Here is a 15156-nt window from a genome sequence, read left to right as displayed (position 1 = left end):
TGATGTTCCCAACCTTAAAATTCTATAGTTACAAAATTAAATCAAGAATCATTACATACCCATGAGGAACATGAAAAAACATGAGGAAAAGCTAAGTCTTATTTTCAATAAAAAGTTTTTGAATATTTTTGTAGATTTATTTGTTTGTGTAAAACTCAGATGGATTATGTTAAGATGGCATAAAAATGTTACCTGCAAAAAATAATAATGTGTTTTAAAGAGCATCAGCTTTATAGCACAGTAATTAAAAGCTGTAAAGCAACAAGTTTGGAAAAAGAAAAATTAAGTATCAGGATTTATTAAAGGTATATGGTTTCTTACATTTCAAATGCTGATATCATGAGAATTATCTATTCATGGCACAGAAGCTGAAAAAAAGACTCAAATTTTAGATTAAAGGATGCTGTTAAATTGTTGTTTAACAAAGACTATTGATCTTTCTTCTTATACAGTGGTGATACTTCACCCAGAAAAAAGAAATTCAATGTTCAGTGTGTTTCCAGAAATAATGTATAGAAAGTAAAAAAATAAAACAATATGTTTAAAAGTCCAACAAACTGTCGATTTAAACGAGGGCACAAAGTTATTCATTCTGCATTTCCCCACTCTAAATCTCTGCATCATAAGACCACTGGAGTTCTAAGAGGAAAGGAAGAAGAAAATTCAGCTGCAGCATTTGACTTCTTGGCTGTATCTTTTTCAGCCTGGGCACACAGCAAAAGACTTCCTTCCCAACAGACACTCTGTCAAGGTCTCCTCCACCCACTCCCTAGGTTACACCACTGGCAATTAAGCACCCTTGGGAAATGCTGCCATCTAAGTGCTCTGTCTCCTCTTAAGGATTCATGGGAATATTCCACTACACTTAGGTCATAAATTGCAGTTAGAAGCAGATACTACCTTTTCTGGATTCTGGATTCCTTCTCCCATGCACCCACCCCCAACACTTCATTTTCTGTGAATGAAGGGGAAAAAATTCTAAAAACAATTTTAGAATGTGGAGTCAGCAGCTGGCACAAACCTGCTCTATTATCACTCCGAAACTGCAATAAGAACTTAATTTGGTCATTTGCTCATTTAACAATAAATTGATATAGATCCATTTCCCCTCAGTAGTGTAGTTAGTTGAAAAAACTCATTTATGTACAAACCACAAGGGGGAAGTCGTTTTTTGCAAAATGTCATGGAAATCACCAAAACCAATAGCAACTGGCAGCTTTGGGGGATGGAAAATGCTTTATGTTAAATGCTATGTCATCCTCTGAATGCCAACTTAAAGGTATTAGAATCCATATCTCCTGCCTCCTGTGGGACTGTAAGGCTCCAGAGGAGAGGGCTTTGGTCTTACTCTTCGCTGTATTCCCCCTGCCCTGCATCCAGCACAGTGCCCTTTCTATAGTAGGTCCTCAAATAATTATAATAATAATTGATGATCAGTTTCTCTCTAACTAAACCCTTAAAGAAGAGAGGCTCATTAACCAAGTAGAAATAGGAAGAAATGTAGAGGTGGTTTTCAATTGTATTCTAAGACAATATCTTCCAGAACTCTGACTCAGGTTAGTGTAGATCTGAAAACATGATGGATGGAGAAACACAGTATCACTAAAAACAGAATTACTACTAGCCCATGGAAGTAAAGAAAAGAGAAAGCACAAAGATACTTTTAAATAATTTCAAATATACATCTGTTAATCGCCATTTCAATTCCTCAAATATTTGCATATGCAAATATGCCCATTCAACACTGAATAATTAAAATTGAGGCAGATAGTTGAACTTTGCACACATAGAAGCAGCCTGGAGGGAGAAAACTGACTGAGGGAGGAGGAGAATGCAGGAAACCTGGATTCTTTCCCTTTGTGATAAGGAAGCCTAGGAACGACCCAGAGACTCAAGCAGCTCTGGAAAGGAACAATTCCAAATGAGGAAAAGACACCTAGAAGGAGGGGAAAGGAATCAAGGATTTGCGAGGTCTTCACACACATGTCCATGGTAAATCCCTGTATATTGGGATAATGTCTATTAAGCTCTTATTATGTTCTGGACATTATTCTAGGCACTGGATATACATACAGGCATGTGGTCTTGTAGAGACTTCAGTTGCAGGAAGACAGACAATAGGCAATTACATAAACAATCAATTCAGAATATCAGAGGCTAGTGGATGGCATGAAGGAAAAGCAGAATGACATGATAATGACTGGGGGAGGCCCAGGCCTACTCCAGATTAAGTGGCCAAGGAGTTTCTACTGAGACTCGAATGACAAGGGGCCTCCATGGCAAGACAGAAGGAAGACACTCTAGGCAGAGGGAACATGAGGGCAAATGTGCTAGCAGATGTGAGGCCACCGTGACTGAAACACCCAGCATCACGGTGATAGGGACAGAGTACAGGAACAAAGTAGTGATTAAATAGTTAATCTCACTAGGGGATTGTAAGTAGAAAAAAGTATGGGAGACCCCTGTAAGTTAATGATCACTCAAGAAAGCAAGTTTGCTTAACCACTAAACCAAGCAGGCTTGCTTAGCAACAAAACCACGTGACAGAAGCATGAGACATGCCCCAAAACAATAAAACAGTGGTGGCATGGGACCCACATCCTGCCCCAGTGAGCTCAGTAAGTTAATGATCCCTAGGACATGCTCTCTGTACACATGAAAAAACAATAATTTATGGAAAGGTGCTCATTGTACAGAGACCTGAAATAATTTTTACAGTCCTGGCTTGACCATGTAGGGACAAGAAACTCCCTTGCCCAACCTGGAGGAGGAGCTAATGATGGAAGCATGATGTCAACTCAAGAAAGACAAAGAAGGTCCTTTCCCCCTCCCCACTTTTCCTTTGATTATAAAACTGTAGCCCACTAAGTTCTCTGGGGGGGGGGGCACCCTCTTGCCTGCCTGCTTGTAAGCCTCATAAGCATCCTATTCTAATAAATCACTTCTTATCTATCACTTGCCTCTTGCTGAATTCTTTCTGCACTGAGACATAAAGGACCAGGCTCCTCGGAGACCCCGAAACCACACTTATCTGTTTCAAATGGAGAAACAAGAGACGTGCTCAGATAGAGAGGCAAGACCACTTCGTTAGGGCCCTGGAGATCATGGTAGGATGTTAGAGTTTTATTCCAGATAAAATCATGGTGGATAACCATCAGAGGTGTAACATGGCCTCACGTGTGTTTTTATAAAGACCACTCCAACTGCTACATAGAGGGCAATCCTGCTGTGCAGGGAGAAAGAGTTACAGACCTCTTAGTGGTATAGCCTGTCAACTACACAAAGGATGGTGATGGTTTAGATCAAGAAATGTAGCAATGGGGAAGGAGAAAAGGAAGATAAAAATAACAACAACAACAATAATACTAATAGTAATAATATATTTTGAAGGTAACGCCAACACATAAGTAAAATAAATCCAAAATCCATTAATTGACTAAATATCTCTAATGCTATATACTATGGCATTAGTAATGCTCAAATACATTGTACTGATGGGGCATACTCCAGCCATGTGAAATTTACCAACAGTGAGAGTAATAACTCCTAATTCACAAAATAGAAACTACAGAAAGAGACCAAAAAGACCAAATCAAAATGATCCAATGTATCAGACACTGGAAATTTCTTCATGGTCTCCTATTTGAATATTCTTCCTTTATTTTGGGAATTCGTCCAAAAACGGTTTCTTGGTGGGAAGTGGGCCCCTGGCCTGTCGTTGCCATTGCAAAACAACTCTAGTGGTAGCGTGGATTTGTCAGTTATTAGCATGGTGCCCTCAGAGCTTTCATTCACGGGATCTGATTCCACACGGACCATGCAGCCTTTGATTATGATTTGTGTCTTTACAGAGGTCTCTCCATAGAGAAATGACAAGAAGCTAAGCATATTTTTGATTGCCTGAGATGAGCCAGCATTCTAATAGGGACACAAAAATATATTACTTCATTTTACTTAATCTTCAAATCATCTTTACCAAGTTGGTATTATTGGCCTTACTTTTACAAATTAAGAAAGAGAGAAAAAAAGAGGATCAGAAAGTTAAGGGTGACTTTTCCAAGATCACATAGCTAGGAAGTAGCAAAATCAGACTACTGAGTTCAAATCCCACTTAATGCCAGAATTTTCTGTGTAGGCTTGCTTTGTGCTTTGTGGATCTGATTGGGGGGGGTGGGGCAGGGGGCGGGGGGAGTGGTCAAGAGAACTGAAAAAAGCTAAAACCATCTCAGTGATATACATTTACACAGACAGGAAGTTAAGATCAGGAAAGCCAGAGGAAGGGGATAGAGAGAAGAGGCAGAGTACAGACAATTTTAGGAGAATTTGCAGAATTTCAAGGGATGAAAAGTGGGAATTTTAGTTAACTGCCATCTGTGATGTGAGAAATATTGGAAAAGGGATGTGAGAGAAGGAATTTTAAGTATACTGTGTACATGTACAGACTTCCTCTTTGGTATATCTTCATGAGATTTCAGTAAAGATTTAAACTGTTTTCTATGCTTTGGGGGATACCGGACTGGTGTTTCCGTAATGAGGCACCATTAAAATAAACATGAGGCAACTCAGCTTTTTGTAGGTTTCATAACTCTCCTGTGGAATTTTCTATTTCACACAGAAAGGAGTAATCGAATCTGGACTCAAACGCAGACCTGTCTGACCCCCAAGTCCACGTCTCCTTCAACCATACAACAGTGACTTCTAAATAAACAAGCAAACAAAATATCCCTTTAGTTTTCTCTGGCTCACACAGTTTTGAAAGTTTCCAGTTGCTACATCTCCACCAGCTACTCATGTGGTTTTGGCTAGAGTCACATGAAATACGTGTAATTTTCACAAATTTCATTCTGTAAGCTTGGCAGAGGGAAAAATAAAACAATTGAAATAATGTTAGAGGAAGAAAGCTAATCATCCTAGGACATGCTCCATTCTTCCTCCTGTGATTGCCTTTTATGTCTGAATCATTCACTCAGACAGAGAGAGAACCATGTGAGTGTACTTTATAGATGTCTTAAGGAGTCTCTTAGGATAATTTTAACTGTACTTGACTGTAATGTTAGTGACTGACTTGACACATGCAACTCCACTGAACACTGAACCCAATGCAGGGGACAGATAGGGACAGAAGATGCCAACATTGCACTTGGGAAGGAGTAGCCTACCATGCTCCTGGAACATAGTAAGTGCTCAATAAATGTTTGCTAAATGGATGAATGATGAACAAATAGACAGAGGGAATTCCCTGGTGCTGCAGTGGTTAAGAATCCGCCTGCCAATGCAGGGGACACGGGTTGGAGCTCTGGTCCAGGAAGTTCCCACATGCTGCGGAGCAACTAAGCCCGTGTACCACAACTACTGAGACTGTGCTCTAGAGCCCACGTGCCACAACTACTGAGGCCTGTGCGCCTAGAGCCCGTGCTCCACAGCAAGAGAAGCCACCATGATGAAGAGCCGGCACACTGCAATGAAGAGTAGCTGCCGCTCTCTGCAACTAGAGAAAGCCCGCACGCAACAATGAAGACCCAACGCAACCAATAAATAAACAAACAAATAAAGAAAGAAAGAAAGAAAGAAAGAATTTCATAAAAAAAAAAAACAAATAAATAGACACAAACTGATACATTTGGCAACTGCATTGTCCATCTCAGGCAAGTGTTAATGACCAATTTATACTGCAACCTTCTTAACAAGAGAATGCTGGAGATAGAAACCTAGAAAAACCACCTCAAGTGCCAAACATTTCAAAAGTGTTGGTGGAAGGGATATTTGGGGGGAGTGGGTGTGGTGATTTCAGCTGCACCATCCGACTTGGACTGGGTGGGCAACTACCATTGGTACAAGAAAAGAGAGCAGTGCGAGACGACACCATTTGAAATGCTGCATAGGTGATCAGTATGAAGGGCACCTCATACTCCAGAATATGGTCTTACTTCACATTCATTTCACTTAATAAAAGATACTTATTTCACAGATGGCTTTAAGATTAGAATTTCCCCGATGACTTTGCTGCAACATTTAATGTCTGCATGTAAATGAACTACAGGCCTTATCATGAGGCACAGGCATTCCCCAATGGTATAACTTTATAAACAGTCTCTTGCATCACTGCTGCACTCTTCCAGTGAGAACCAAATTATAGCATACATAAAATACAATCTTATTATCATATTGCTCTCTGTGGTAGCCAGATCAAGTGCTCTTTCAAGGGAGTTTAGCTTCTATTGGTGAGGCTATTTTGATTCCACTACATTTGTTATGCAGGTGAATTGGTCTCATGGAATCATTAAACTTTGGAGTTCACAAATTCAATCCAACCCTCCCACACTCCATTCTACTGATGAGAAAACTGAGGCTTGTCTAAGAGCATATGGTTAGCTAGAGGTTCAGTCATTACTCCTATGCATGTATTGGGTGAAAAACTATTCCTGTTCCGTGTGGGAATGTCTTGACTTGCTCCTTTTAGGTCCTTGTAGGAAACCCCTAGAAGGAGTGGTGAGGGGAAACGGAGCACCGATCTAGTTGGCTAGATCAGTAAATCAAATCTGTGGAGTAGAAATGTGGTAGAGAAAGCCACTGGATTCCTTGCACAGTCCAATGACAGAGTAGGGCTTAGAATCCTGGAGACCATGTCTCTCAGATTAATACTATTTTCATTATGCCAGGTTGCCTCCCCTTCATTTACAATTTCTCATAGAATTATAGCTTCTTAGAACTAGATTACTCAGTGACCCAAGCTTTTATTCCACTGCAATGTAAATGACACAGTCCCATTAGTAGAGTGGTTTGCCAGCTACCAGGGTGGGACGTGGGTCAAGGTCTGGATGAAGCCCACCTGTGGACTTAATAGAGTGCAGGGGAGGATCATGGAAAGTTAGATTAATGCTCTCCTGGAGACTGGGATCACTCTCTCCTCTTTTCTCTGAGTCACCAAGTTTGATGCTTCTTACAAATCAACAGTGTGTGCCAAAGCAATTATTTAAAAGGTTTTTATAAATAACGAATTTCCGAAGTACAGACACTCTTTGGAGTTGTCACATAATCACTGCCAAATCTCTGAAAAATTTGGTTGTCCTAAATGGACCATACTAATCTGGTTGAGTACAAAATTTACCCAAATATACCCAAAACTGTTTTCCATCTCTAAACAAGTTATAAAAAGGAAAGTCAGAGACAATAACAGGTATCATGAGTTATCAATATGAGAATATACAAATTACAATTGGAATAATTACTGTTCTAAGCACTGATATGGATTTTGAGATGAGAATAATGAGTTCTCATAAACTATTAGGACTGGAGATTTGTATGTACATACTTTTCAGTGGTGTGCGAGTAAATGTTTAACAATCAGCGCTCCAGAAGAAGAAGAAAAAAAGCTCTGATCTGTAGCATTTGCTGTTTTCCATGGTGTAAATGCTCCCACTGTGGCTGATTTCAAGATACCAACATGACGTCAACAAACAGGAAATTGAGAAGAAATCCAGACAATCAGTGCTCACGAGCAGCTACACTGGCTCCAGCCACTAACCTTCTCTAAAAATATACATGAAAAGTGTTTACAATGTGCCTACATCTGACTCAGAAAGTCTACTCTTAGGAATGTATTCCCAAGAATAGTAAAAGAAACGTGAAGAGATCTATATGCAGGAATACTTGCCACAAGGTTGTTTAAAACATCAAGAATTTGAAGAAACTCTTTGCTCATAGATAGATCATTGATTACACAACTATAAAGTAAAAAATGTCATCAAAATAATATTTACAGATACATATGCATGTATACATACATGTGACTTTGGAAGACACGCACATTATATTGTGACTCAGAAAAAATGTGTTAGGATTATACTGAAATAATACGAACCAAATTGTTTTTAAATGAGCATTTGGCAAAAACTGTCCTCTACCAGTATCCATTTTCACCTTCCTTCTTAGTTAGCACTATTTCTGATGGCTAATTGTACAAAGGGCCACTTGGAATAAAGAAAACACTTCCCTACCTCCCTTGTAGTTAATGTGACTAAGTTCTGGCCAATAGGGTACGTGAAGTGCCTTCAAAGGGAGTGGGTGTGCTTTCTTCACCCCTTCCCCATTGCTGCAGGCTGGAACAGATATGATAGTTGGAGATCACGTAGCCTTCATAGGCTGTCAGTTGGAAATCTGCATACAGAATAGGGGAACAACAAAATCAGGGACTCCTGGGTCCCTGGACAGCTTATTTTCAGAGTTTATGAGACAAACCTAATAATATGTGATATATATGCATATTTTTGCACTGAGTAAATCTAGAAGGATGTACTCCTGAGTTGACGGTAATTATCTCAAGGTATAACTAGATATAACAGTTCTGTGATTTTACTGATATTTATTGTCTTTTTACTCACCTATATTTTCTAACCTATATCCTTCTACCAAAAATATATATCACTTGTTTAGTAGATACAAGATACAGGAAGGGAGAGTATTAGTAGTTAGGAATTTTGATAATAGAATGGCTTTTTTTTTTTTTGGCCATGCTTGCATGGCTTGCAGGATCTTAGTTCCCCGACCAGGGATTGAACCTGGGCCATGACAGTGAAAGCACCAAGTCCTAACCACTGGACCACCAGGGAATTCCCTAGACTCTTATTGGAGACATAAATAAGACATTATACAAAGGGCAGAAAAATCGAGTTTCAAGTACTTTACTGCATCAATAACATTCCCTCCTCTCAAACAAGACAGTGAAGGGTGAATAGCGAAAAGGGTAGTTCTCAGTTTCGTTGTTGATCAAATTATTATTCTTACCAATGAATGTTTTTCCTCCAAAGTTAGTTTAAAGTTAAAACAATGCCTTTTTGTTGTTAAGATGCCTTCGGGCAAGTAGGACCATTCCATATGGAAAGCACTTTATTCACTTCCGGAGGAAGCAGATTTCTTGGGTAGATGGTGTACAACAGTCATGAGAAATTTGTAACTGGTTACTTAAGGATGATGGAATTAACAGTTCCCTATAAGTAAACCAAGACCAGGCAGTAAACACCATTAAACCCCATTCACACTATCGACAATGAGTACTTAAGGAGAAACTCTAGTGACAAAGGAAGAAGCAAACCTGTGACTACTGGGATGAGATCATCGCTGTCAGCCTCTAGATTCTCCAGTTATGAAATTCTGAGGGCACCAGAGCCTCCAGAATTCACAGTATCACTTGAATCACATGCATTCTTAGAGCCAAACATTTCTGAGATTAACTACTAGCTCTGCCACATAGCAGCTGGGCTAGTTTCTGTCGCTGTTAGTTTTTTTAATTAACAGATTTGATTTCTTAGTGCAATTTGGGTTTACAGAAAACCTGAACAGAAAACACAGAGTTCCCATATACTCCCTTCCCAGTCCCAGAGTGTCCCCTATCATTAACATTTTGCATTAGTCTGGTATATTTGTTACAATTGATGAACCAATACTGATAAATTATTGTTAATGAATTCATAATTTACATAGAGCTCACTCTTAGTATTGTACAATTCTATGGGTTTTTTTTCCCAAGTGCATTGTGACATGTATCTACCATTATAGTGTCATTCATACAGAATAGTTTCACTGTCCTAAAATTCTCTGTGTTCTGCTTATTCATCCATTCCTTCCTCTAACCCCAGGCAACTACTGATCTTTTTAATGTCTCCATAATCTTGTCTTTTCCAGAATGTCACATAGTTGGAAACATACAGTATGTAGCCTTTTCAGACTGGCTCCTTTCACTTAGTAATTTGCATTTAAGATTCCTCCGTGTCTTATCATGGTTTGATAGCTCATTTCTTGTTATAACTGAATGGTGGGCTAGTTTCTGAAATTCTTTGAATATCATTTTCTCATCTGTAATAGGAATAACAGTGTCTGCCTTGAAGGGTTGCTGTGAATGTTCGATGAGATGATGTATATAAAGCTGGCACATAGCAGACCTTCAACACACATTGTTTCCACCCCTCACTAATTTGGATGAGGACAATGTGACAGGCTGAATAATGCCCTCCCAAAAGATGTCAGTATCCTAATTCCTGTGAATAAGTTACCTTACGTGGAAAAAGGGATTTTGCAGATGTGATTAAATTAAGACTCTTGAGATAGATTATCCTGGACTATCTGGTGTAATCACGAGAGGCCTTATGAGAAGGGTACATGCAGGTTAGAGACCGAGAAGGTGATGATGAAAGCAGACGATGGAGTGATAAGACCATGAGCCAAGAAATGTGGGCATCCTCCAGAATCTGGGAAGGCAAGGAATGAGGCATTCTCCCCTAGAGCCTCCAGAAGGAACACAGCTCTACTGACACCCTGATCTTAGCCCTATAAAACCCATATCAGACGTCTGACCTCCAGAATTGTAAGATAATAAATGTGTGCTGTTTGGCTGTAACTGGTTACAGCAGCAACAGGAAATGAACACAGGTGGTGAGCCTCAACATTCTGTTTCACTTGCTTCTAGTATGTCTCCCCACACAGAAGCTAGAAACCTAAAACCTACGTACCCCAGAACTTCCTGAAGCTGGGGTTCTGATCACATACTTAACCCAACTAGAAGCACTTGTGCACGTTTTGGAACACGAACGTGAGGCTTTCGGCCTCTCCGGGCTGAATTTCACTGGAGGGCAAGGCTGTGGAGACGTGTGTCCACAGCATCGCTAGGCTGGGGGCTCTCAGCTTCCAGCTTCATGGGAGTCAAGAGCAGAGGAGCCAACAGCAGGTTTCCGATCCAGCTTCAGACGACTGATTCCCCACCTTCATGGGAGAAGCAGTTGCTCCCCTGGCTGCTAAGTTCTGCTACGTCCTGACAGTCATTCCCAAAGGCCCATCTAGACCCCGCTCCACAGCCTTTCCATGGATTTCTTAAGCAGCTAATGCTCTCTATTAAAGCTCGTTCTGCTTAAAAGAACTAGAAATGTTTCTCCTTTGCTACAGTTGAACTCTGGTTGATACAACCTCTATTCTTACCATCCCAGGGGAGGCAGAAGTTCTCAGCGGGGAGTGCTGGATGTTCTGAGATCAAGTACAACAGCTGGCAGGCAGCTCTACCTTGGTCTCACCACCAACCAACTTTTCCCTCCTATGGCTGCATTACGTACTTTACTCCCCTTTCTTTAACGGGACCTTCTCAATTATGATTTTTCCTCTTAAACTGGATCAGTATTTCATTATAATTTTGGTGGGTCTGAGAAGTAATGATTGCTTTAAAAAATTTAAAGACATTGTATAAGGTAATGTCTCCTAGTCTTATGAAAAGAATTTTAAAGCTACCCACACTGAAGGAGAAGTATGTGACTGGCATTACTGCTCTCATAAAGAGAGATAGATTTTTTTAAGGATTAGAAAAGCTTTCAGCAATTTGCTTATATTGATTTAGATGCCTGATTCTGAAAGATACTCCTTTTTCACATGACTCTTTAACCATGTGAATGCTTCTGAAAATGCGTCACCCACAACTGTCAACATAGGCTTCCAGATTTCCCAGAAATCATTTTGAATTTTTTAAAAATTAATCAGCCCTCCCCAAAAATTTAACCCACATATTTCATACTAAAGAAAACATGGTGTGCTATAACTTCCAACTATGGTACAGGAGAGTAAGTGCTGGGGAAATCACGGTCACTGGAATTAACAAATTCGTTAAACTAAGTCTCACAAAACTTCTGCTATCTTTCTAGGGCTCCTCACTAGGGTTCTAGTCTTTTGTTTTTGAAAGGCTTAGGACAGGACTCAGCCAGCTAGTAAATGTTTCAGGCTTTGTGGGTCATATGGTTTCTGTCCCAAGTACTCAGTCCCACCCTTGTGCACAAAAGTCATCAATGTGTAACAAGTGAGCATGGCTGTGTTCCAATAAAACTTTCTTTGTGGACACTTAAATTTGAATTTTTATAAGATTCCCATGTCTGGCTTTTTATTTTAAAAACCATAATCCCAAAAGAAACTTGTACCATCATGTTTATTGCAGCACTATTTACAATAGCCAGGACATGGAAGCAACCTAAATGCCCATCAACAAATGAATGGATAAAGAAGATGTGGCATATATACACAATGGAATATTACTCAGCTATAAAAAGGGATGAGATGGAGCTATATGTAATGAGGTGGATAGAACTACAATCTGTCATACAGAGTGAAGTAAGTCAGAAAGAGAAGGACAAATATTGTATGCTAACTCACATACGGAATCTAAAAATGGTACTGATGAACTCAGTGACAAGAACAAGGATGCAGATACAGAGAATAGACTGGAGAACTCGAGGTATGGGAGGGGGCAAGGGGTGAAGGGGAAACTGAGACGAAGCGAGTGAGTAGTACAGACATATATATACTACCAACTGTAAAATAGATAGTCAGCGGGAAGTTGTTGTATAACAAAGGGAGTCCAACTCGAGGATGGAAGATGCCTTAGAGGACTGGGGCAGGGAGGGTGGGGGGGACTCGAGGCGGGGGAGTCAAGGAAGGGAGGGAATACAGGGATATGTGTATAAAAACAGATGATTGAACTTGGTGTACCCCCCAAAAAATAAAAAAAAAATTAAACAAACAAAAACAAAACAAAACAAAATTAATAAATAAAATGTAACACCATTCTTAAAGGCTCTTGGGCTGTACAAAAGCAGGCAGCAGATCAGATTTAGCCCACAGGCTGTGGTTTGCCAACCCCTCCGGCAAACCTGGCCATGCCCACTCCAACTTACCCTGAAATCCTCACAGGCTAAAGACCTGATGACACAACTTTGATGGAGCTGTTACCTCCCCAAATTCAAAGTTTCCTGGGAGAGGAGGAATGATTTTTCTTTCATCTTCTCTACCTAGTGTTCAGGTCTTCACAGCCTGGCTGCTACCTACTCTTCCAGCTCCATCTCTTCCTTCTTCTACCCACCCCACCCCCCAAACCAGCTTCCACTGCCACATAACCTGCCTCTAGTCGCATCTGACTACCTGCCTTTCTCTCAATAAGTCAGGTAGCTGACTAGAACAACCCTGTCCACATCTCTATCTCATAGATATTTTGTTGTTTCTGTTCCTCGAGACCCAGTTCAATGTCACTTTTTCTTTCTTCAGAAAAGTGAGGTGAGGATAATGACTGGTACATGGTCAACATGCAAGAATTGGGTGAATGAATGCACTGACCCAGGTGCGGTGTCCTGGTTGGTGGAGAGGGGGTTTCAGAGAGTCATGGCATAGGATTAGGTGCTCCATCTGCAAAGTGACGATGATAGAAGTGTGGGGACAAAGAGGGGGTACTGATGACAAATAGCTTACTTCTCAGTATTTCCAAAGCCTACTTTGTCCAAAGGAATGGGAGTAGTTTGGCTCAGTAGGAAGGACGGATCCCAGATGCTGACGCGACAGGGTGTGGGCTGCTGTTGGCAGCTGTCCTCAGCTCAGACTCACCTTCTCCTTGGTATGTGCTTACCAGGATCACCACCAGGATTTCATAGGAACTCTTACAGAGCTGGCCTTCACCATTTTAAGTAAAAATCCCAATTCCCTCTTCTTCCCTTTTTTTATAGAAAGCTAAAATAAAATTTGAGTCTCTACAGAATTTGTTCATAATCAATGACTCTCAAGAAGGTGAAAGAAATAGAAAGGTTAATTTTTAGGAAGGAGAGTGGAAGGGCAAATTTCAAGTAAATGAAGGTGTTGTCATCTTTTTAAATTTCATAAAGATAAAATAGCAACTTGATGCAATTGCAAAGAGAGTCACAGGCCTGTTATGTCACCATGAGCCATTTTTATCTGACCACTTGGATAATTAGAAAGTAAAATTCTATAATCTTAAGGTTTTAAGTGAGCTAGAGCATTTCAGATTCTAACACCATACAAATACCAACTTTATTTTTAACCAAATTTTACCAACCTTTTCTAAAAATAAAGACTGAAAGATCCTACACTTGCTTACAATGGTCCAATCCTGCTCTCTTTATCTTTACCTATATTTTCTGCACAAAACACCTGCTAAGCTACACCAGCTTCTAGTTTCTTGCATTTTTCTGTTATGAGTTCCTAAAGATTATTATAAGATAATGAAACATTTGCAGAAAGTTTTGCATATATTTTCTCCTTTAATAGCATTGTAGTTTGCACTCATAAAGATTTTCAGCCAAGAAATTCTAATGTAAATCTAACAGTTTGGCCATTAATGATCATTAGTGTCACATCTAAGAAACAATTCTGGTTGGTGTTATTTATTAAAAGCAATCAAAATGTGCCATTATGGTCCTAATTACAATATTTACTCAGATGGCCTTATTTATCCACAAGAAAAAAAATAATGCCAGACAGCTGCTAGAACTTCTACACTAGGCATGCAAAAAACATGAAATCCCTATACAGTGGAACTATGTCCTTGAAGAGAAACACATTTATAAAACATTTTGTTGATAGTAATAGTAAAATCTTATCAATGCATTGATTGCACTTTCATATGTATGCAGCAGGTTGAATGAGATGACACACAAAGGAACTAAAAGAAGCTTCTATTCCCGAAAGATGGTGGAATCGCATGGGTTGCTGCCGTACTCCCACCTCCAGGTCAACTCTGGAGCAAGTAACTGTGTTGCTCACCACTCTAGTTTCAACTCTATTTTATCTGTTTTTGCCTTTTTTTTTAAATTTAGGACTTATTGAGTTTATTAATGAGTTTAAAGTATATTTGTTCTAATTTATCCATCATTTAGGTGTTTTGTGGTAAGAGCATTTCAAAGTATCTAATCTTGTTAAACTCATAGAAGTGGAAATCTCATAAAATCTGTTTTTAAAACTGGATTCTGTATCAGGATTACTTGCAGCTTTTAAAATGAAAACTGTGATAAACGTGCTTTATTTTCTTGGTTATAATTTTACATTAATTTTTATCTTTTTTATCAGAGTAATACATGTCCTTTTTAAAAAGTCAAATAGTGAATTTTCTAGGTAGAGACAGGTAGATCAGAGAGAGAGAGAGACAGACAACCCAGGAAAATCTTTAAATCCCAGAATAACTTAAGCCATGTCATCCTTCTTCCCAGCCCCCAGGGAGCCTGTGTCCCCATCCAGGACCTGCCAGGATGCACCAAGGATGCCAGGAACCTCAGGGTACCATCTCCATCTTTGGGGACCTGTGCTTCACTGTCAACCAGTAATCCCTCCTCCAATTCCTCTAGAGAA

Source organism: Hippopotamus amphibius, chromosome 2 (assembly GCF_030028045.1).
Source record: "Hippopotamus amphibius kiboko isolate mHipAmp2 chromosome 2, mHipAmp2.hap2, whole genome shotgun sequence".
Lineage (NCBI taxonomy): Eukaryota > Metazoa > Chordata > Mammalia > Artiodactyla > Hippopotamidae > Hippopotamus > Hippopotamus amphibius.
This window is presented reverse-complemented; position numbering follows the sequence as displayed.